The sequence below is a fragment of the Vulpes lagopus genome, chromosome 6, assembly GCF_018345385.1.
Source record: "Vulpes lagopus strain Blue_001 chromosome 6, ASM1834538v1, whole genome shotgun sequence".
Lineage (NCBI taxonomy): Eukaryota > Metazoa > Chordata > Mammalia > Carnivora > Canidae > Vulpes > Vulpes lagopus.
This window is the reverse complement of record NC_054829.1, coordinates 33,361,026-33,383,274: the sequence shown is the minus strand read 5'-3', so window position 1 is coordinate 33,383,274 and position 22,249 is coordinate 33,361,026. Positions and strand designations below refer to the sequence as shown.

General features: G+C 39.5%; 1 long non-coding RNA gene across 7 annotated transcripts in view; it reads right to left on the bottom strand.

Moving 5' to 3' along the window:
• Positions 1–20,566, bottom strand: part of LOC121493268 — a 66,957-nt gene extending 46,391 nt beyond the window's left edge. For 4 of the 7 annotated variants that reach the window (XR_005988440.1, XR_005988439.1, XR_005988434.1 and 1 more), the window contains exon 1: positions 20,481–20,566. This is a non-coding gene — a long non-coding RNA (uncharacterized LOC121493268). Of the gene's footprint in view, positions 1–1,815; positions 10,064–20,480 lie in introns of those variants that run through there. The other 3 variants (XR_005988435.1, XR_005988437.1, XR_005988436.1) reach the window with 3 other exon arrangements.
• Positions 20,567–22,249: the final 1,683 nt, after the last annotated feature.

Here is a 22,249-nt window from a genome sequence, read left to right as displayed (position 1 = left end):
AGCAGTAATTAAGAAAACAATGAAGAACCTATGGGGTTATTATGCTAAGTGAAATAATTCAGAGAAAGGAAAACAAATACTGTGTGATTTCACTTATATATGGAATCTAAGAAACAGAACAAGTGAACAAACAAAGCAAGACTCATAGATAGAGACCAGATTGGTGGTTGCCAGAGGGGAGGGAGGTAAGGATAGGAATTATGGGTGAAGGGGATCAAGAGGTTATAAAATACATCAGGGAGATGTACAGCATGGTAACTATAGTGAATATTTCATTACATATTTGAAAGCTGCTAAGAAAGTAGATCTTAAAAGTTCTCACCACAAGAAAAAGAATGTGTAACTATGGATGGTGATGGATGGTACCTAGACTTATTTTGGTGATCATTTCAGTGTATACAAATAAGAAGTCATGTTGTACACTTGAAATTAACATAATGTTTTATTTCAAGTATACTTTAATAATAATAAAAAAAGAACAGCAGACAGATCAGAGTAGACTTTGAGAAACAGTAAGAAAAAAAAAAAACGAACAGGGCCATGTGGTGAAACCATTTAACAAATGTTTGCATATTGGTTAGGGATACTCCCATGAAACTGGAGAGATAAATCTAGGCCATGAAGAAGGATGTATGTATCCTACAGTAGGTATGTGGAGTTTGTTACCCAGGGGAGATAAAATAAGCCAAAATGAAAAAAAAAAAATGAAGTTTGGGTTGGTTCTTGGTTTGTAGATTGATAGGATATTGAGGAAAATGAAGCTTGGACATATATGACTATAATGTTTTTAAACAAGAAATGTGATGGCGTTCCTGTATCCCTCCCCCAGAAAAAAAAATATTTCTCAGGATCAAGTTGGGAGAAAGAATGAAGGATTGACCTAATTCAGCATAGGAGTGCCTTTGTACGGGGCAGACAGCATCTCTCTTCATCAAAGTTTATGTATATCACCATGACTGTGTGAAGACAGTTCACCTCTAGTCAATGGAGTAGCTCTTCCAGCTCAGTGAGGACCACTTGGAAGGCCTACCAAGTTTATGTGACTGATGTGGCAGTAAGAAAAGCCTAGAGATTAGAATAAGGGAGAGAAAAGCCTCATCACATCTTCCTAACAGATCCTTTCTGGAATGATCCTTCTAGAAATGCAATTTGGAGTGCCAGTGATATTACAATTTTGAGAAATAATGCTCAAACATTTAGTATCCTTTGTCCATGTTCTAGAATTCTCAAAGTGGCTACAGTTGTTATCTCACTGAACCTCAATACAAATCTATAATATGACATTATCTCTATATTGCAGGTGAGAAAACTGAGGCCCAGGGAGCTAGAAGGTGGAGCTTCCAGAACTTAAATATGAGCTCTCTTGTTCTAGGATGGGCATTTTTCTGCTCCATCATGAACTGAGCTGCAACAAGCCCAGAGGCAGGATGCCAACACTGAGGATTCTGGAAGCCACATTCCAGAAGAAGCTTTTGAAGAAATTGGAGATGCTTGGCCTGAAAGAGAGAAGCTTTTAGAGGGCTCAAGAAAAAACTTGAGCTATTGTCAAATATCTGAAACCTGTCAGATGGAAGAGGGAAGAGACTTCCTTATGGCTGTAGAGGGCAGATCTAGGACTAATTGACTGAAATTGTGTATGAAGCCAGAGGGTAAATATAAAATCATGTCTGAAAGAGTGACGAGGTTTGAGCCACAGCACCGTGTCCAGAGAGGTCAACAAAGTGATGGATCCCAGAGCAACAGAGAGCCATCCCAGGTACCTAAGCAGGTGGCACAGAGGGTCATCAGCAGAAGGGTCTGCAGCTGGAGATTTACCTGCTTTTGTGGGCTGTCTAAAGCACCAGTCCTGCTCAGCTTTGATTCTCCTCCCAGTGGTTTCCACTGATGCAGGGGCTTCTCCTGAAGGGGAGCTCTGGCCGGTCAGCTTGGAAGGCTCAGAGTTCAGAGCTGACTGCAGACCACTCCTCCTTCCTGCCAGGATTGGGCAAAGCCACTCCCAGGACAGGCCACTGTTCTTGACAGGCTCCCTTCCTCCTTCTAGCCCATTGGGGCTTTCCTGGTCTAGGTCTGTTGGCTGATCCCAACCTGTTTGCATCTGGGGTTCATGGGACTATCTCACCAGCTAGTTTTGTGGCCACTGCTGTCCATGGCCAGGTTTCTTGATTTCACTGGTCAGTAGCTCTGGCTGTGAGGATTTAAGAAGATCCAAAGCCGGGGATCCCTGGGTGGCACAGCGGTTTAGCGCCTGCCTTTGGCTCAGGGCGCGACCCTGGAGACCCGGGATCGAATCCCACGTCGGGCTCCCAGTGCATGAAGCCTGCTTCTCCCTCTGCCTGTGTCTCTGCCTCTCTCGCTCTCTCACTCTCTCTCTCTCTCTGTGTGTGACTATCGTAAATAAATAAAAATTTTTTAAAAAATTAAAAAAAAAAAAAAAAGAAGATCCAAAGCCTGTGCTACGCCATTGCGGCCATCCTGCCGGGACTCTTGGGCCTGTTCGGTCTGCCTGCTTCAGCTCTTGGGGTAGGGAACTGCTAATTTAATTACAACCAACTGTCTTAGAAACCGTCACCAGCCTATAATAAATAAACGCTTCTGTGAAGGGGCTTGGAGTTACAAAGTAAGTCAAGCTCTGTTAGAACATAACTTAAAGGAACTCAAGAAGATTTAAAAACAAATGCAGGGGATTTTTTCACAGTGAGTTATCATCCTGGGCTGGGTAAGATATGTCGTTTATCCACATTTTGCATTCTTCACCCCAGTAGAGAACAATTCTCACAGTTGGATGTCCGACTCAGTAATCTGTCGGTTTTGCCTGACTAAAGTCACATCATTGATTGATGCCAAATCTTGCTCAATTAAAGGTTCATTTTTCTTTTGGCCGTTGGCAAATGCAACATTGATTATGGGTTATTAGCTTCCACCCCCTCAGATTTTGAATGTACGAGGAGTGATTGCCTGCATACCAACTACTGCGGCAGCAGCGAGGCTCCCCCCGCCCTCTGTCCCGGGTGCAGGGACACCTGCCAACGTGTCTGCCTGCAGGGAGGGCGAGGTGGCATCTCAGTCAGGGCATTAGAAAAAAGGGATCTTTTCCCAGTCCCCATCTTCCTGCCGCCACCCCCTCATCTTCGGGCTAAGAAAAATGGTGGTATTTTGTGAATATTTGGGTTCTTTAACTTGTCTAATTATTCATTTGTTTGTTTTATTCGTTCAGTAAGGATTCTTGGGGACCAGTTTGTGGGGCAGATGAAAACCGTATAGAGGCTATAGAAGGAGGAGACTGGGTGAGCCCTGTGTGAAAGCAGTCTCTGCTTCTTCGCAAAAGTTGCTGAGCAGGATATGGAAACTGTGAGCCACACCTTCCCATCAGGGCCTTCCTCTGAGGTTTCTGAGGAGAGAGGAGACATCAGGCTTGACGAGTTTTTTGCTCACCGTCTTCCACTTTGGGATGGCCCCGGGCCCCTCCACATGCTCTGGTCTTGAGCTGTGCCTCTATCCATACCACAGCTGTCCAAGGATGAAAGTAGCTGCTCTTCCCCACAGGCTGAGGCCTCCATGAGGAGTATGCTTCCAGGATGGGTCTGAGGCCCAAGGCTGCTTCTGTGGGGGTTCCTCACCCCATCCCACCCTGTCTGGATCGGGCCCATGAGTCTCCACCACCACCCAGGGCCTTTGCTTGCTAGGGCTCCTGGAACAAATGACCACAAATTTAGTGGCTTAAAATGCTATGTATTTATTATTTACATTTCTGAAGGTCAGAAGTCTCACTGGTCTAAGATCAAGGTGCTGGCACAGGCAGTTCCTTCTAGAAGCTCTAGGGGAGACTCTGGTCCCTTACCTTTTCCAGCTTCTAGAGGCCATCTGTGTTCCTTGACTCCTGGCTGCCTTCCTTCATCCTCAAAGCCAGCAGGGTAGCGTCCTCTCTCTTAGTATCCTCTGCTTTTATCTTCATACCCTCTTCTCTGAATCTCCTGCCTCTCTCTTAGATGAGGACCCCTGTGACTGGATCCACCTGAGTGAACTGAGATAATTGCCCCGTCTCCAGATTCTTAAATGAATCACATCAGCAAAGCTGCTTTGGTTGTGTAAGGTCCCATTCACAGTTCCTAGGGATTATGACGAGGACATATTGAAGTGATTCATAATGTTGTCTGCAACTGTCTCCACCATCCATGGCCAGAAACTCTTTTCATCCCGTAAAACTGAAAGTCTATGTACCCAACTCCTTTGATCCCGACCAAAGCAGATAACTCCTCTGGTCTGGCATTCGTCAAAAATGGTAATAGCGAGAGCTAACATTTGATGAACACTTGCCACGAAAGTCCCAGGCCACATAAGAGATTTAGATACATTTTCTCATTTAATTCCTCCCCAGCATCTTAGTGAGAAATGTGAAGCATGAGAGATTACACAGCTCACTGAGTCACTGAACTAGGGGGCACCCGGAACAAGTGGTCCAGACACACCCTCCAGCTGCACCCCACTTTCCTGGGAAAGGTCTGCCAGGATTCTAGGGCCCCCATAGATAAAGAGTTGTTCCTGAATGCTGCCTGCAGCCAGGGCACTTAAAGGATTTCACACGAAAGGCTGAAGGTAAAACTTCTCAGAAGCCTTTGTGGCCAGTGTCAATTAAACACCACTGCTCCAGGAGGTTGTTAATCAGACACTTCTGTCTAAAACCTAATGCTGCTGAAGCAAGCAGGACTTCTCTACAAGTTACAGAATAACTGTCAAGCTTGTTAGTGGAAATTCCCCCCAGCCCTCCCCCATGTGGCTTGCTGCTGACGCTGCTGCAAAAAAATGCCTCTGCCTGCTTTTTCCAGCCATGGTTTCTAGACGGGTCTCTCATCTCATTGCTTGCTATTAGTGGTGATGGTCCTGTGGGTCTTCAGGAGTCAATTTTCTTTCTGGAAGAGAACTAGCAAATCTTCACAGGAACTCTGGCAACCCTGTAATCCAGCTGACTGCTGTGTGAAAGATCGGCCAAGAGATCAGAGTTTAGGAGAATGAAAAGGGCTCGCAGCCACTTGCCCTGAAGAACATGAGCCCGTGGAGAATCCAGGAAATGAAAATAAAATGCCCGGTTTGAATAGGGAGCCAACGAGACAAATCTTGTCTACGGTTTGGTGTTAAATGATGCCCTTAATCCCCTGCTCTTGGGACCTGGTATCTCTGCTGAACTTTGATCAGCCTTGGCTCAGAGTCTTTGCCTTCCCTGCACTGATGTTCAGGGCTGTTTGCAGGCACGGTAAATATTTGTCCTGTCAAATGGCATTTGGCTCTTCACATGTCTTGTTTAAGAGATAAATGTCAGGGATTTCTTCTCTTTCTCTCTCTCTCTCTCTCTCTCTTTAGTGGGGATCACAAGGAGATATACTTACATTAATATCATTTCTACTTCCCTACCAACTGTGAAGCCACAGATAAAGACTTATATCATCAGAGTTCTCATCTCCTGATTGGGTTTGTGTCAAGTAAAAGTGAAGTCACCCCCGCCTCAGTGATATACGTGTTATCAAGAGCACAGCCTGTTCCAGACCAGAAGCAATTTCGTTCTGACATGTCTCTGTTATTAAAAAGTTAAGGAAAGTAGGGAAGGGAATACAAAGATTAGATCTTTCAAAGATGAAACTACAAAGTTAATGGCACTGGGCCATCTGTTTGGAGAGGTGAGGAAATCCACAGTGACTAGGATTTCATGGGGAGGAGATCCAGGGAATCTACAGAAAGGAAAAAAGGAAGGAAAGAAGAAAAAAAAAGAACACTTTTGCCCTATAGATATTATGTAAAGATTACAAGGATAAAGAGTTATAATCAGTTAGGAAGGAGCAAAAGCATTGGGGTAATGGAAGACCATCCCCTTTATCCCGGCCACAAATTAAAAGAACATGACTGGAAATGACGACTTCATACTTTCCTAACTGCACATTTATAAATGGCAAAGGATGCATGGCAAAGTGAGTAAGAGGTCTTTTTGTATGTGCTTTTGGGCAACTGGGACAATGATTCTGATTGACCTTTGGGAACTTTTTTTAGTTGAGGAAGGAGGTGTGGTGAGAAGCAGTAAGGAAATGTACTAATCCTGGAGGAGGGGGTTATGTGCTTGCAATAGTTGTACTTTGCCCACTGCCACTGGGGAGAGAGTCACATAACAGTAATCATCACTCTTGTGACGCTTATGTGCCCTCACTCTGCAACTAGTCCCCTCATTAAACTCCCTTTCATCACCCTCTTGGAGTGTTCCGGTTTCTTCCAGGATCCTAATCTATACCAAAGGCTGTGCTGAGGAAGAGACTTTTAATTAGAAACTAACCAAGGGAAAGAATTGGTGGTGGGGAGAGAGTCCCAAATAGAGAGAACGTGTTCAAATCCTGTTGGCTAGAGTGAGCCAGACACATTTAAGAAACTAGAATGAGGCTGGGGAGGTAGGTCAGGACCCAGGGCCTGGTGTACAGCTGTGTAGGCTGAGTACTGCACAACTTCAAGGGTAGTCTTCATCCAGAAGACTGATGTGAATGGTAGCCTCTGAAGTTGGACAATGTGGTAGCCCAACTGGGGCCAGTTCTCGCTGAATCTTAAAGGCCAAAATAAATATTTACTCAAGGATTTGAATCTGGATTCTAAGAGCAATGGAAAATCATTGATGAACTTTTAAAAGGGTGAGTGTGCATGTGTTTACATGCATTTACTTGTGTTTGTATGTGGGGAGGGGATCAGATGTACACTATAGAACATTTCATTGGGCTTTTATTTTTCAAATATTCAATAGCCACTTGGGGGAAAGGATGTGCAGGGAAGACTGATGAAAAGGTCAATACTGTTGACCAGGTGAAATATGATGTTGGCTTAGAATGATAGCAGGAAGATGGAACGAAATGGACACACTTAGGACCTATTTAGCAGATAAGCTCAGGAGTACCTATTGGTGGGTTAGATGTAGAGGGCAGGAGAGGAGGAGATGAGTATGGATCCAGATTAATTCTGGCTGCTGCAGCTTATTAAAGGATAGTCCCAATCCTGAGCTAGGGTGCACCAAATCAGGACCAGCTGGAGGACTAGGCTGAGAGGTCAACTGACTTGAGATATCCCAGGGAGTCTCTAAAGTATGAAATGCTACTCAGAGATTACATGAGATGAGAATGGAAAACTGTCTGCTGTGTTTAGCAACTTGCAGATCATTACTAGCCTTTGTGTGCATTGTCTGGGTGGAGGAAAGAACCAGATCTGGGGTGACTGAGAATGAGATGCTAACAAAAGCAGCCAGCTTTCCAGATCCTTAGTTTTCCCAGGGCGGAGAGACGGAGGGTGTCCGTTGGAGGAGAAGGAGGGTGTTGAGTGAGAGCTTGTTCTTTTTAATGGGAGAGCACTTATGGGGGAATCCAATTGGAATACAGAGATTGCATGTACAGAAGAGACAAGAGATCACTGAAACTTAAAATTATGTCCTCCTGCTGGGCAGTGACTGAGCTGGGTTTGAGCCCAGGGTTTTGCTGGTAGCACACAAAGCCCAAGCTCCTCCTTTAGGCCACACTGCATCTGCCAGGGCAAGTCTCAACTGCAGGTGTGGGATTTGTATGTCTGGGGGACTTCACTGGAGGTTGTGATCAATAGGCCCCTTCTTGTCCCTGTAGGATGACATCTCCCCACCACCACCACCACCACAAACCCTCCCTGAGCAGTCTCAAACTCTTCTAAGATGCAATTATCAAGAACCACAAGGCGGGGGATGTCTAGGTGGCTCAGTGGTTGAATGTCTGCCTTTGGCTCCCCTGCAGGGAGCCTGCTTGTCCCTCAGCCTGTCTCTGTCTCTTTCTGTGTGTCTCTATGAATAAATACATGAAAAAAAAAACCCAGAAGGCCAGCCCTCAGAGAACACTGATCATAGTCCTACTAACTCAGCAATGATTAAGACCCCCTGTTCCCCAATCTGTTCCTGGTTTGCCATCCTGGGATGTCAGCATTTACCCAGAGCCCCCCTGGTTGTAGGACACAGCAGCTAAAACCACAGGGGCTGACAAAAACAATGGGAGTCACAGTGACTGCTTTTGCTGAGCCTTACTTTGGGACTTTGTCCACACTAGAAATAGGCTCATTTTTCACTAACACAAGTTGTACTTGTTTTGCTCCATCTGCTGAGAAATAATTTCCTCGGGAAGAGACTGGGACTCAGACTTGAATATTTGGCTTAGGGTAGGTCTGGTCCTTGAATGCCCTGTGATCTCTGCTTCTCCTTCCCAGTTACTGTGGAGCCTGGGGAAGGACTCATGCTCTCTGCACAAGGAGCAGTTAAGGCTGGATTTGGAGCCTGGTTGGCTCAGGGCCTCTGGGATTTAGACCCATCCAGGCTGGACTCCTCCTTTTTCCTTTGTGGTCTCTCTTGTACCTTTCCAATTTGAATTTGTTTAAAATTGTCACTAGATTGTACAGCCTTGCTTCAAAAGACTTTTTCCATTGTGAAATAAAGAGTCTTTAAAATATGTAAATGCTTATGCAAAATGTGCCTTCCCACCACCAATTCCTCCTTCCTATCCCAGTCCTGCCGCTCAGACTGCAGTGGTTCAGAGGATAGATGAGGTCACAGAGGAGCAGGAATCTGGGGCAGATGTTTCCATGACTACCACTTACTGAGCACTTACTCTGTGCTAGGAAATATGCCAAGCCCATTACATGCATTATCTCATTTTCCTTCACAACAACTCTTAGGGTTAGATTATTATTATTTTTTTATTTTAACAGAGGGATTGAGTAACTTGTTCGAGAACACAGCTTCTGGCAGGGCCAGGGTTGTAAGCGTGGCTCACGTAACTGAAATCCAATACCCGTGAGCACAGTGCTTTCTAGTCAGTTGTCTCCTCAGCCAGGTATGAGGATGGTGGTGCTGGAGGGTTGAAGATCCAAAAGGGGAAGGTTTGAGTCATCTGGGTGCTACTGCCTTAGGAGAGCAGGCCTCAGACCTACTACCATATTTTGAGTAATGGAAAGGCAGACTCCGAGGTCAGAAACGGGTTCGAATATCGCTTGGGCACTCAGGACTGGGGAGTCCCAGGCAAGCCGAGTATGCAACCTCAGCCTGTTCCTCACCTATCAAATGGTAAGAACAATACTAATATCCAACAAATCCCTCCACATATCTGCTTCTCATGTTCTATTCCTTATTTCTAGGATATAAATGAGTGCATGGCACTTAAGAAGTGCCACTGAAATGGTGGATATTATTTTCAATTTACTCATTCATTTATTTAACAGACATTTGACTACTCAGTTATTTTACCCCACAAGCACAGTACATAGGGCTTAAGAGTTTTTCAAGCACCTGCAAGAATGTTTGATGCCTAAAATACAATTATTAGTTCCAACACAGAAAGCAACTTCCTGTAGATTCAAAATTAATAAATGTTAACATTGAGTGTGTCTACTAAACTAACATTATTACATCAGCCAGCTGACTGTGGACAATTTAACTCTTTTCCAATCATGTATAAATAATAAATATAATCATTTACAGCACAAGAACAAAGTAAAGAATTTAACGTTAACAGATAATTTTTTAAAGATAAAACCATGACTGTCATATAAATATATATGTCGTATATATAAATATATGTCAGATATTTAATTTATTAACTAATAAGGAAATCTGCAAGATGTTACAACTGCCTCAAAGGAGAATTCCAAGAGCAGAGACAAATGTAGTCCATGAAATGAATGCACAGATACTTACAAAACTGGTTTTTCCATACTAGTGGTGGGGAAGGGATCACCTGTTCCTCCATCAGATAGAATTAATTTGCATGTTTATAGACAATAATTATTTGTCTTGTTATTATATTAAAAGATAACAGAATTATAAAAATAGAATCTAAGACGATGAAAGGTTTAAATTTCATAGAATCAGATAAGCCAAAATGGTATGCTCTGGATGACACATAGTTTGCCAATGAATATAGCCAGCAATTTTTTTTTGGTACTCTTTTTCTTTTTTTCTTTCTTTCTCTCTTTCTTTCTTTCTTTCTTTCTTTTTCTTTCTTTCTTTCTTTTTCTTTCTTCTTTCTCTTTCTTTCTTCTTTCTTTCTTTTTCCTTTCTTCCTTTTTTTCGTTTCTCTTTCTCTTTCTCTTTCTCTTTCTCTCTCTCTCTCTCCCTCCCTCCTTCCCTCCCTCCCTCCCTCCCTTCTTTCCTTCCTTTCTTCCTTTCAGATTTATTTACTTATTTGGGAGAAAGAGAGAGAGTACACATGAGTAGGGGTGAGGGAGAGGTGCACAAAGGAAAAGGGAGAGAAAGTCCCATCCTAAGCAGATCCTGCTGAGCGTGGAGCCCAACTTGGGGCTCGATCTCACAACCCTCAGATCACAACCTGAGCTGAAACCAAGAGTCAGATGCTAAACTGACTGGGACACCCAGGTGCCCCTCTTTGGTACATTTCAAAGTCTGTCACAATTTTTTCTTTTTTTAAAAAAAAATATTTATTTATTCATGAGATAGAGAGAGAGAGAGGCAGAGACACAGGCAAAGGGAGAAGCAGGCTCCATGCAGGGAGCCCGATGTGGGACTCGATCCCAAGACCTCAGGATCACACCCTGGGCCGAAGGCAGGCGCTAAACTGCTGAGCCACCCAGGGATTCCCCTGTCACAATTTTTTTCTGATAGTCTCTCTTCATTTCTCATGATTATAGAATCTCAAGGAAAGATTGTTCTTGACCACAAAATAAAATTGATTTCTCTTTCTTTTTTTGTCTTAAATTTATTTTGAGAGACTGAGAGCACATGCAAGCAGGGGAAGGGACAGAAGGAGAGAGAATCTCAAGCAGACTCCACATTGAGTGTGAAGCCTGACATGGGGCTTGATTCATGATCCTGAGATCATGACCTGAGCTGAAACCAAGAGTGTTGCTTATCCAACTGAGCCATCCAGGTATACCAAGATTGATTTCAATTAAGTTTGGCTTGATTGGCTTGATTGTTTACATAAATGCAGCAAGGATATTCATAAACATATAGGCTTCCTTAAGTTTGCTTTGTAAATCTTGAGCTATATAGTATTGAACAACTGCTAATGATATAAAATTAACTTCTGTCTGAGAATTTTCAAAAGAAATCTCAGATGGATTTAAAAGCCTCTACTACTTATTATTTTGAGACTAGGAAACCAGTTCTAAGAAATGGTCTCCACTGAATTTTACTGCTATACCTATGAATTTAGGTGAATTCTTCTCTTCTCAAGTTCCCTAAATATCCTATAGTTCCTGGTCTGCTAGGAAGTGCCCTGCCTAACCACCTGAAAGGCTTAGGACCCTGCCAGCCAGGGGCCAGGCTAGCTTTCCTGAGTTTTGGAGTTCTGTAAGTACAGCTAAAACAAAGTGGTGGGCATATCTGACTAAATGACCCTTCAGATAAGGCCCATATTGCATAATCGTGTGCAATTATATCCTGGTAAAAAGGAAGGCTGCAAACTATTCAAATAACTGTATTGCCATGAAAAGTGAGGAGATTCTTTAGTGTTTCTGAGTTCTGGGGACCCGGTGAGAATCAGATATCACTTAAAATCTGTTTCTTTGTTTTGTTTTGTTTTTTAAATAGATTTTATTCATTTATTCACAAGAAACACAGAGAGAGGAAGAGACATAGGCAGAGGGAGAAGCAGGCTCCCTGCAGGGAGCCTTATACAGGACTCAATCTCTGGACCCTGGGATCACGAGGAAAGCCAAACAAAGGCAGACACTCAACCACTGAGCCACCCAGGTGCCCCACTTAAAATCTGTTTCTGTTTACAAAAGCAGAATTTACTAAATTGTGTTATAGAAGTGTAAAAGGAAAGAGAAATGGCTTTCTTATAGATCTGGAAGATATATTGTTTTTAATGAGCAGTATTCCAGATAACCATAATAAAATTTCCCTTTTTGGTTTATTTAGTCTGATAGTTAATTCTTGTTCTACTAGATCTTGGGAACTGAAAAGAGTTTTGGAAACCTTGACTCGGGTCACTGATACAGTCTGAAAGTTATCTAAGGGATGTCACTTCTTAAGTCTGCACCTAAGAGTCTGTTATTTAAAATGTCCATCAATTGAAGGACCTGGTAAAGTCCTTTTCAATGAGACTCTGAGACTGGACTTTGTTCAAGACATAAGTCTGGCCCTTCCCTCATAGCATCACCTCAGAGAAGCATTAGCTTAAAACAAAAACTGTTTGTAGATAACAAAGATTCAAAATGGCTGTGGTTAATTTATCACTGATAATTCTGAAATGAAGAAGATTTCATGATATGCAAAACAAAGATAATAAAATCATTTAAAAAATTTAGACAACCATCTCTAAGGATGTAAGCTAAGCTTCTTTCCAAAGAAACCAGTGAATACTGCATTTGGCTTATCAAAATGTATGAATATAATTTTGTAAAGGAAAAGAATCTTGAGATAGAGCATATAGTAATCCTGAGACATAACATACACAATATACCAAGAGTGCACCAAAAATATCAAGTAAAGAGTGTCAGTAAATCTGGATCTTATTTTTATAAAAAATATAAATGAGCATTTATATTGCCATTCATTTACCACATTCCATGAGTAATATTCCTTGATGTACATTTCTGACTGAGAACCAATGGCCTAGAAGCCTCTAGATTCAAATTAAAGAAATAAAGTTTGACTAAGTATTTCAAATAATAACTATTTATGACTGATAACACCATACTGCTGTGGCCTTCATATATTAGGCAAAGCATCTCCAGGACACTAATAAATATAGGAAAACTTGAAAGAAACTATTTCTTAAGAGTTTTGATCAGTGTTTTCATTGGGGCCAAAACATATTATAGGAATCCAGAACACTGACATATTTCCAGGGATGTCCCACAAAGCATACACTTTTTAAAGTATTTATTAAATAAAATATCATTTTATTTATACCAATTTAACCCAGGGCAGGCTGAGTGTCTCTGCTGACAGTTCTTCCCAAAAAACTCTCACCATAGTCACATATCAAACAAACCTAATTATTTGTAGGACTTTTCTTTTTATAAAGTAAAAAAAAAAAAATTGTGAGTTTTTCTAAGGGTTCCCTGGAAAATCTCAAAGATGGCTTTAAGTGTAGAAAACATCCTGACAGTTTTGATTTTTTTCTACATTTAGGATCCCATTTTGAGGAGGCACAATTTACAAAAGTTGTCAGAGGAGTTTAGACGACTGATTAAAATAGGCTCATAGATGTCTGAGAAATATTATTTGATTTCCTACTTAATCAAAGTGACAATAAATATTTTTAAAAATATACATGGATGACACTGCAATTAGAAAGAACCTTACTTCTTTCATAAAAAGGAAAATTTGTTCTTTTTTTCTCTTTAAATAATCAAAAATGTAATAAAGTCCACATAAAACAAAACTATTTCAGTAAGATGCAAAATCTTTTCTCTCTAGGTGATTTACATAGAAAATGAAAAAAAATTCACCATTCACATAGTAAACAAAGGCATTCTCAATAAACCAGGTAAGCAAACGCATCAAAACAGAGTGAAATTTGCTATGATTTTAACATATTTCATAACTTCTTTTAAGATTCAGGTATTATTAGCAAAGCTAAATAGAATTCACATTCTGAATTTTTCGTTTCATTATCTTCTTTCATATTCTGGAAGAAGTTGACACTTCGCATTATAATAGATCTTAGGAGATCAAAACAAAATGTTTTATAATTCTGAGATGTCATTTATGTAAAGATGCAATTTGTTCATTACTACCCTCCTCAAATTAAATAATAGACCAGTATCCTTAAAATTCTCAGTTTTAATTGCTAATATGATATTGATAGTTATACCCACATATGCAGAAGCCCTTTGGGGTCCTCAACAAGTCTGAAGAGTAGAATGATCTGGAGACCAACAAACTGAGGACTGATGCTTTAGGATAAAACTACTCTTTTTCTTTGAAAAATCAAAGTATTTATGCAATTGGATTTCTCTTTCACTATTGCTCCTAAGTGTAGGTGCAACTACTCATATTATAACTTTTAATAAAAAGCAAGTAACTTCTCATTCATAGATAAAAGTGGGTATGTGGTGATAATTGAGAACTTTGCCATATGCCAGCATGACAGCAAGCTAGAAAAGCTCATGAATGAAAAACTTTTATGTAGCCATGCATTTCTCTTTTATATGTTCTTAAGGTAGCAAAAATAAATATGCACACTAACATGACCCATAGATATAGTCCCTCTAGAGCATATAATTCATTATATGTTTCAGCATTTTATCTTATTTTAGGAATTATCTAGATATTCAATGACTATCCATTCATTAACTCAATTTAATACCGCTCAGGGTTTTAAGCTACCTAGGAATCTTGGAAGTCATCTTTATGCCAACATGCTACAGAACAATTTTTCTTGAAATAAAATTATGAAAATCATAATTCAATTTTGTTGAACACAAATTCACATTTTATAAGAGTATTGTTAGTTTATTTAATCAGTAACCTGTATAACCATACGAAAAATGCACCAAAATAGAATGAAATGTATGCTTTTATTATCAACACTGGAAGATCAAAGAGGGCATAACTGTCCTATTAAACCATACATATTAAACTAGTTTTACTTGCCAAATGTTTACCTTAATTATATGAACTTGGATTCTTAAAATATCTTTGAATTAGTTTCTTTCAGGATTTTTTTTTTTAGTGTAGCACGTTTAAAGAATTAGAAATTCAATCCTCTCATATTAAAATTTTAAGAGTATTTGATTTATATAAGCACTTACTTTTCTCTTTAAGTCAATCAGAACAGAGATTCTTTAAAATAATTGATAACGTAATTTATAAAGACTGTCTCAAGGTAAAAATATATCACACTTACAGGAGTTAAAAGTCTGAACAATGGACACATCAACATATAGACACAAAGTAAGCTTAGAACTTCAAGTCTGTAGTTTTTGCCACGTTGAGGCATAACATGCATAGAAATACAAACACTGGGGCCTCTGCATGGCTCAGTCAGTTAAGCATTTGTCTTTGGCTCAGGTCATGATCTTGGGGTCCTGGGATCGAGCTCCACATCAGGCTCCATGTTGAGCATGGAGTCTGCTTCTACCTCTCCCCTGCTTGTGCTATCTCTCTCTCAAATAAATAAAATCAATAGAAAGAAAGAAAGAAAGAAAGAAAGAAAGAAAGAAAGAAAGAAAGAAAGAAAGAAAGAAAAGAAAGAAAAGAAAGAAGGAAGGAAAGAAAAGAAAGAAGGAAGGAAAGAAAAGAAAGAAGGAAGGAAAGAGAAAGAAGAAAGAAAGAAAGGAAGAAAGAAAGACAAACATTCATTGGTCTAGATATTGAAGAGCTGTTTTCCTTCTTGATGGGTGCAAAATTCTTTGAGCTTGAAATAAACAAATAGACAAACAAGCCTAATCAACCAAATTCTCTATCATCTCTTTACATAACAAAAAATATAATTTTATATTTTTATTTATAAAAATATAATTTATTAATTCACTCACAGAGATCATTAAATGACTAGACTATAAAATCAAATTCCCAATCATTGCTTCCACCTTTGGGTAATAACTTCTCAGCCATAAACAAAACACACAAATGAAAGAAAACAAAACAAAACACAAAATTGATAGGAAAATAAAAGCTGGAGAGACTGAGTCAACAAAGTTCTATTGCTACTTTGGGTTCTCTTCTGGGTGTCAAGAATTGACATACCTGGGCTTCAGCTGCCCAGAGGATGTACTTCTCTAGCCGAACAATTTTTCATCTCAGAAACCTTTACACCAGCAAAAATTATTGAGGACCCCAAGTACCTTTTGTTTGTCTGGATTATACCTATCAATGCTTACTGTAGTAGACATTAAAGTGGAAATTTTTTAAATGTTTGTATTCTTATTCATAAGTAACTCATTGTGAATAATTCATTAAAGAGCTAACCATAGAATTACCATATGATCCAATAATTCTACTCCTGGGTATATATACACCAAAGAATTGAAATCAGGAATTCAAATAGATACTTGTAAACCAATGCTCATTGCAGCATTTTTGCATTTTTTGCAATATCCAAAAGGTGAAAATGACCCAAATGTCCATCAATAAGGGAATGGATAAACAGATGTCTTATGTACTTACAATGGAATATTATTCAGCCCTAAAAAGGAATGAAGTTTGATACGTGCTATGACAGGGATGAATCTGGAAAGCATGTCAAGTAAAAGAACAGATATTACATAATTCCATTGTACGGCATATCTAGAAAAGGCAAATTCATAGTGAGGAAAAGCAAGAGGGCACCAGTTAGCTAGGACTAAGGGAGGAGGAGAATGGGAAGAATAGCTTAATGGGTACAGTTTCTGTTTGGAGTGATGTCATTAGTATCACAAAATTGTGCGCTTAAAAATTGTTCAAATGGTGTATTCTGTGTTATATATGTGTTAGCCCAATTTTAAAAAAAAAGAAAGCAAAAATAACAATAAAACCATTACATGTTAATATAAGTAAAATATTTTCTTGGATAAAACTATTTAAAAAATGTTTAAATGATAAGAATGATACAGTTTTATAAGTCTTTAATATCTGATTTAGAAGAAAATTCTCATAGCTGCTTCTTCATATAGTCTGTTGTGATATCTAGGCTTGGTTGAAGTATATAAAGAAAATCTGACTTCACACAAAAATGTACTTGGAAAAAGGAGAAGTCATTTAACAGCTTTTGCAGATAATTGTGGATATTCTTCTTTGGTATTACACCAGAACTTGATAAATGAGAGCTTCTTAAAGGTTATTTGCAATGTGGAATCTGAAATTACATCCTTAGGTCTATCTTGCTTTTTGAGTGGATCTCTTACCTATGCATGATTTCATAACATAAATTGATCATTTAGAATATGTTGGTTCACTGAGTCATGTAGCTCTTCCAAAGATATATTTCATTATACAATATCAAAAATCACATCAGTAAATATCACCACAAATCTCATCCAAAAATCTTTAAGTTTTGGAAAACATACAGTGATGGGTACAAGCTTTAAAAAATTCTAATTTTTGCTTGAAACCTTGGATTTCATTATTGGCAACAAATACTGTAGTTTTCTCCCTTAAGCTCACTTTCTTAGTGCTTGTGAAAATACCTGCCAAATTCCCAAGTCTAAGTAACCATTTTTGGTATGTCAGTTGGTTTTTTTTTTTTTTTTCAAATAAAAACTGGTGTTTTATGAGAAAAAAATGTATAGTTTAACTCACAATTTAAATATTTGCACAAAGGCTTTTCTACAAGGCAGCCATTATACTTGGCATGCAGCAAAAATGCTCTTTGTGCATGCTTTCCATTTTGTCATACAGAATATTAAACAAAATTAACCCTTTGGGAGAGAAATTTGGCAATACCTAACAACATATCTGTTGACTTTTGGTTCAGCAATCCTATTTCTGAAGATATACCTTAACGATACAAAAAATGCTTATGTACAAGTTTATTTATTATAGCAAGGTTTATAATTGTTAAAAAAAAAAAAAGGGGGGGGGGACAACCTAACAGCCTCTCCATAGAATAGTGATTGAATAAGCTATGACAGATCTACAAAATGGAGTACTATAAAGCTGTCTAAAAGAATGAGGAAGATGGGTAAGAACTGATTCACAGGATATGCTGTTAAGAGAAAAAAGCAAAGAGTAAAAGAGTAGCTATACTATGCTACTTTGTATAAGAAAGTAAGGATATAAAGAACACCCAAGATCTCCTTAGTTGTGCAAATGAATTAGAAAAAGATAAATGAGATCTATTCTCTTAAGATGGTGGGTGGGAAAGTGGTGGAAAGAAGGGATATTGGTAACGTGGTAATGGACAGCAACAAGTGACACATCCTTGAGTATGCCTTTTTGTACAGGTTTGGATCTTCTAATCAGGATATGTTATGCACACCTCAAAATATAAACAAATAAATAAAAGCAAGCAAGATGTAGGAGAAGTCAAAGTTGGAATACAAGCCATAACAAATAAACCTGTTTTAAAATGAAAAACATTGAAGAGGAAGGGAAAGAAAAAAATCCATCTGCACAACTTCGGAAAACAGTGATGCTGGCTGGATTTGATAAATCTAAAGACAAAAGGAGCTGTTCACAATTACTTTACTCTAGTTAGTAAATCTGTTTCTCATGGGGATATGTTAGCAATTCTGTAGCTACTTTATGTTTATACGAGGACTGAATAAGTGTAGATAATGAGAGTACGATTTCTCACTGTTGGAGAAAGAAGTTACAAATAAGGAATGCAGAAATACTGGAATAAGCCTTGTGGTTATTTTGGGTTGGAATCAGAAGTATTGCTAGGGACTCATGATTTTTTAAATAAATAAGTTCAGATAGAAAGATATAGGTATAAATATATATGCGTGGTTTCATCCTAATTCTCTATGTTGAGAAGACCCCAATAACAATGAGTGCATTTAGTTTCCAGATTTGGGTGTCTCCGATTAAAGAAAACAGTGTTACATGGGAATAATGGTAGATTACAAGACTTGAGCATAGAAAATGCAAAATGAGCTTGGAACAATTTGTGGTACCAGGAAAAAAAAAAAGAAAAGATGTGCTTGAAAAGAGATAGGGATATGTAAAAAATATACAGGAGCTCACCTGAAGGAACAACCCATGGCCAAATTTGGAACAGTTTGAGCAACAAAATAAATAATGATAAAAATAAATAAATACATAGATAATGACAATTCGCTTGTAGTTTATAGACTGAAACAAATTTCCACCAACTCAGAAAGAAAGAAAGAAAGAAAGAAAGAAAGAAAGAAAGAAAGAAAGAAAAGAAAAGAAAAGAAAAGAAAAGAAAAGAAAAGAAAAGAAAAAAAGAAAGAAAGAAAAATAGCTTTTTCTTACCGAACAACCCAATATCATTCAAGGAGGTAGATATTCTTGAGTAACTAGGTATGGCAGGCAGAAGAATAGCCCCCCAATGATGTTCATGCCCTTGCCTCCAGATGTTGCAAATATATTATCTCCCAAGACAAAGACACTTCATAGAGGTGATTAAATTAAGGACTTTGAGTTGGGGAGACCCAGAGATTACCTCTAGGTGGGCCCAAGGTAATCCCAAAGATCCTTGGCATTAACATGGCATCTGTAAAGAACTTCCTAAGAGGATAAATGGAAAACAGTAAAATGGTCATTTTTCATTTCCAAGATGTGGAATGAACTGAAATAAGCAAGATCCTGAACTATACGCATCTATTAAGGAACTTTTTTTTTGAGAGAAAAAGAGAGAGGGATAGGGGAAAGGCATGGAGAGGGGGAAGCAGACTCTCTGCTGAGCAGGGAGCCTGATACGGGGCTCAATCCCAAGACCCCAGGATCATGACCTGAGCCAAAGGCAGACACTTAACCGACTGAGCCACCCAGGTGTCCCCCCACCTTTTTAAAATATTTTATTTATTATTAAGGAATTTTTTTTATAGGCTTGTCAACTCTGTGAATGCTTCTGGAAGAATACATAGGGTTTTACAGAGGGTCTCAGATGAAAAGAAGGCTTCTCACATTATTTTACCTCCACTTGAAATGTCTGGCCATGTGAATGAAATACATTTCCAATTTTTAAAATGTTAATTAAAATAAATATTTATTGAAGGAATACACTGGGTATGAAAATTCATTGCAAAGACATCTTTTTGGTTTAAATTTAGACTTTCTCTTCCCTCCCCCCCCCAACCCAATCTTCTTTCCCCTTCTCCTCCCTTTCTTCTTTAATATATTGTGCCCACAAGGGGATTAAAGTGGCTTAATTAAAATATTGCAATTTAAAAAGAACACATTGTACTCTACCCTTTGAGAAATTCATTTCAGGAGCTGATCCTTGGTGGCTTGGCACAGGAGGCTGCCTCACCAAGGAGTGGGCTGTCTCTGAGCCGTCAGGAAACTGTTTCCTTCATAGGATAAACTTGAAATCATCTTGATTTTTTTGGGGGGAGGAGAGGATTAGTTTCTAGTGACCTTTATGATCAAACTCAAATGTTTGCATGTATTATTATTTTTTTTCATTCGGGCAGCTTTTATTGACTGTCTACTGTCAGCCATGGACATGTCAGTGTTTGAAGAGGTAGATGGGAGTTTTATAACCTCAGCTTTTCACCAGTAGGCAATCTTAGAGACTGAGACAAGTGAGATGGCAGTAAGACAACCAACATTCCCAGAATTAATCACTTTTGTCTCTCCTTCATAAGACCAGGAGCCATAAAACAGGGTCAGCTAATGACGGCTCATGGCCAAAGCTGACCCGGGGCCAAATCCAATTTATGGTTGAGTCACCCCACTCTCTCTTTTTGTAAACAAAGTTTTATTGAAACACACAGCCACATCCATCTGTTTATATATTGTCTCTGGCTGCTTTCCCACCAAAATGACTGAGTTGAATAGTTAAAACAGCAACTATATGACTCTCAAAGCCTGAACTACTTATTCTCTGGCCCGAACAGAAGAAGTTTGCTGACCCCTGTGATAAACTCACCTGAGCAAAGAAGAGTCCAATGCATCATGTGGAGCTACAACCAGAACTAAACCTGTCTTAGTAGGGATTAGGAGACAGAAGAAATTGAGAGTCTGGTGGTCATTTGAGGACTGAACCTTAGCATAGTCCAGCATGCACTTTTTCTAGAAGAGCGCTCATGCATCACGACAGTACAGGCAAGCAGAATAATGGAGTTCAGCAATGAGTAAAGTCAGAACAGGTTCCACCCACATTTGCTTTTCTTGGCCAGTGGTACATGTGAGAGAGGATGGATAAATGTCGTAAGTCTATACTCATGGGTGCAGCAGCTAAAAGTATGGGATTTGATGAGCACCTAGCTGCATGAGCAAATCATAAAAACATTGCATGAAAAAAGTAGTGTTTATGTCAAAACTGTTTATGTCAAAAATAGATGCATACAGATCAACAATTTACATCCTGTTACATCACTTATAAGCAAAAGATCTGCATTAAACACATTGCCTTGTGGGAGAGACAAAGGGAGTGGCTGTGGGAATAAGAATGCATCAATCACCTCATAAGACAATGAGGAGACATCAACGCAGACAGATGATGACACTGTGCCGTGAGTGGAACAGTTTAATCAACTCAGGTCCCCAGCACCTGAGGTCTGAGGACAACAACATAACCAAATGGAAGGAAGGGATGGGGGGTGGGTGGGAGAGAAGTGAGGAAGGAGAGAAGAAGACAAAGGAGGAGTGAAAGAACCTGGAGACGGGAACCCCGGGTAGCTCAGCGGTTTAGTGCCACCTTCAGCCCATGACCTGATCCTGGAGACCCGGGATCGAGTCCCACGTCGGGCTCCCTGCATAGAGCCTGCTTCTCCCTCAGCCTGTGTTTCTGCCTCTCTCTCTGTGTCTCTCATGAATAAATAAATAAAATCTTAAAAAAAAAGAAACTGGAGCCATATTCTGATTGTGTCATAACTCTGGCAATTCAATACATTTGTAACCTTGTGACAGCAGTCAAGACTCAACTTCCAAACAACCCAGAGTCTGAATGGTGGAGGCAGTGGTGGTGATGATGTGTGTGTGCATGTGTATGTGTGTGTGTGTGTGTGTGAGAGAGAGAGAGGTAAGAAGGGGTCAGAGCCATGAGGACTCTAAGCCAAATGAGGTCCAGTTCAATCTTCAGGGAATGGAGCCAGTCTAAGGTAGGTAGGCTATAAGAGTCTTAGCAAAGTAGGGTCCAGGCTCCAGTTGGGATCCACAGCCCAGATGAGAGCTTGCTGCTCTGGCACATGGTGTGAATCCAGAGAGAATACTGCAGCTCTTTGGACACTCACCTCAGGCATATTAGGTCATTAATTTAGTCTATTCTGGGGAGTGGGTTCGGAATATGATAGTAGGTTTCTATTGACTCAGGGACTGCGCCGAAGCCTTGGGCAACTGTGGGTTCAAGGTCATCAGAGATAATCTTCGGATTCTTTGGGCAAATGTCATCATCCCTCTGTGCTTAATTTCCACAATTTGATATAATATGTGTTTTGACTGCCTCAATGGACTGTTTTGCTGATCAAATGAAATGACACATCTGGAAAAACTCTGGAAAAAAATAGAGCACCCCACACCTTAGTTACTAATATATTTAAGCATTTCTTAGAAAATAATTCCTCCTTCTTATCTACTCCATCGGTTTGCTGGAAAGAAAGAAAAAAGGGAGCTAGTAATATCTCCTAGCTGCCAATTTACTCTGCAAGGCTTAAGAGAAAACACATCAGCTTTTGTTATTTTGGTAATTTTCTTCAA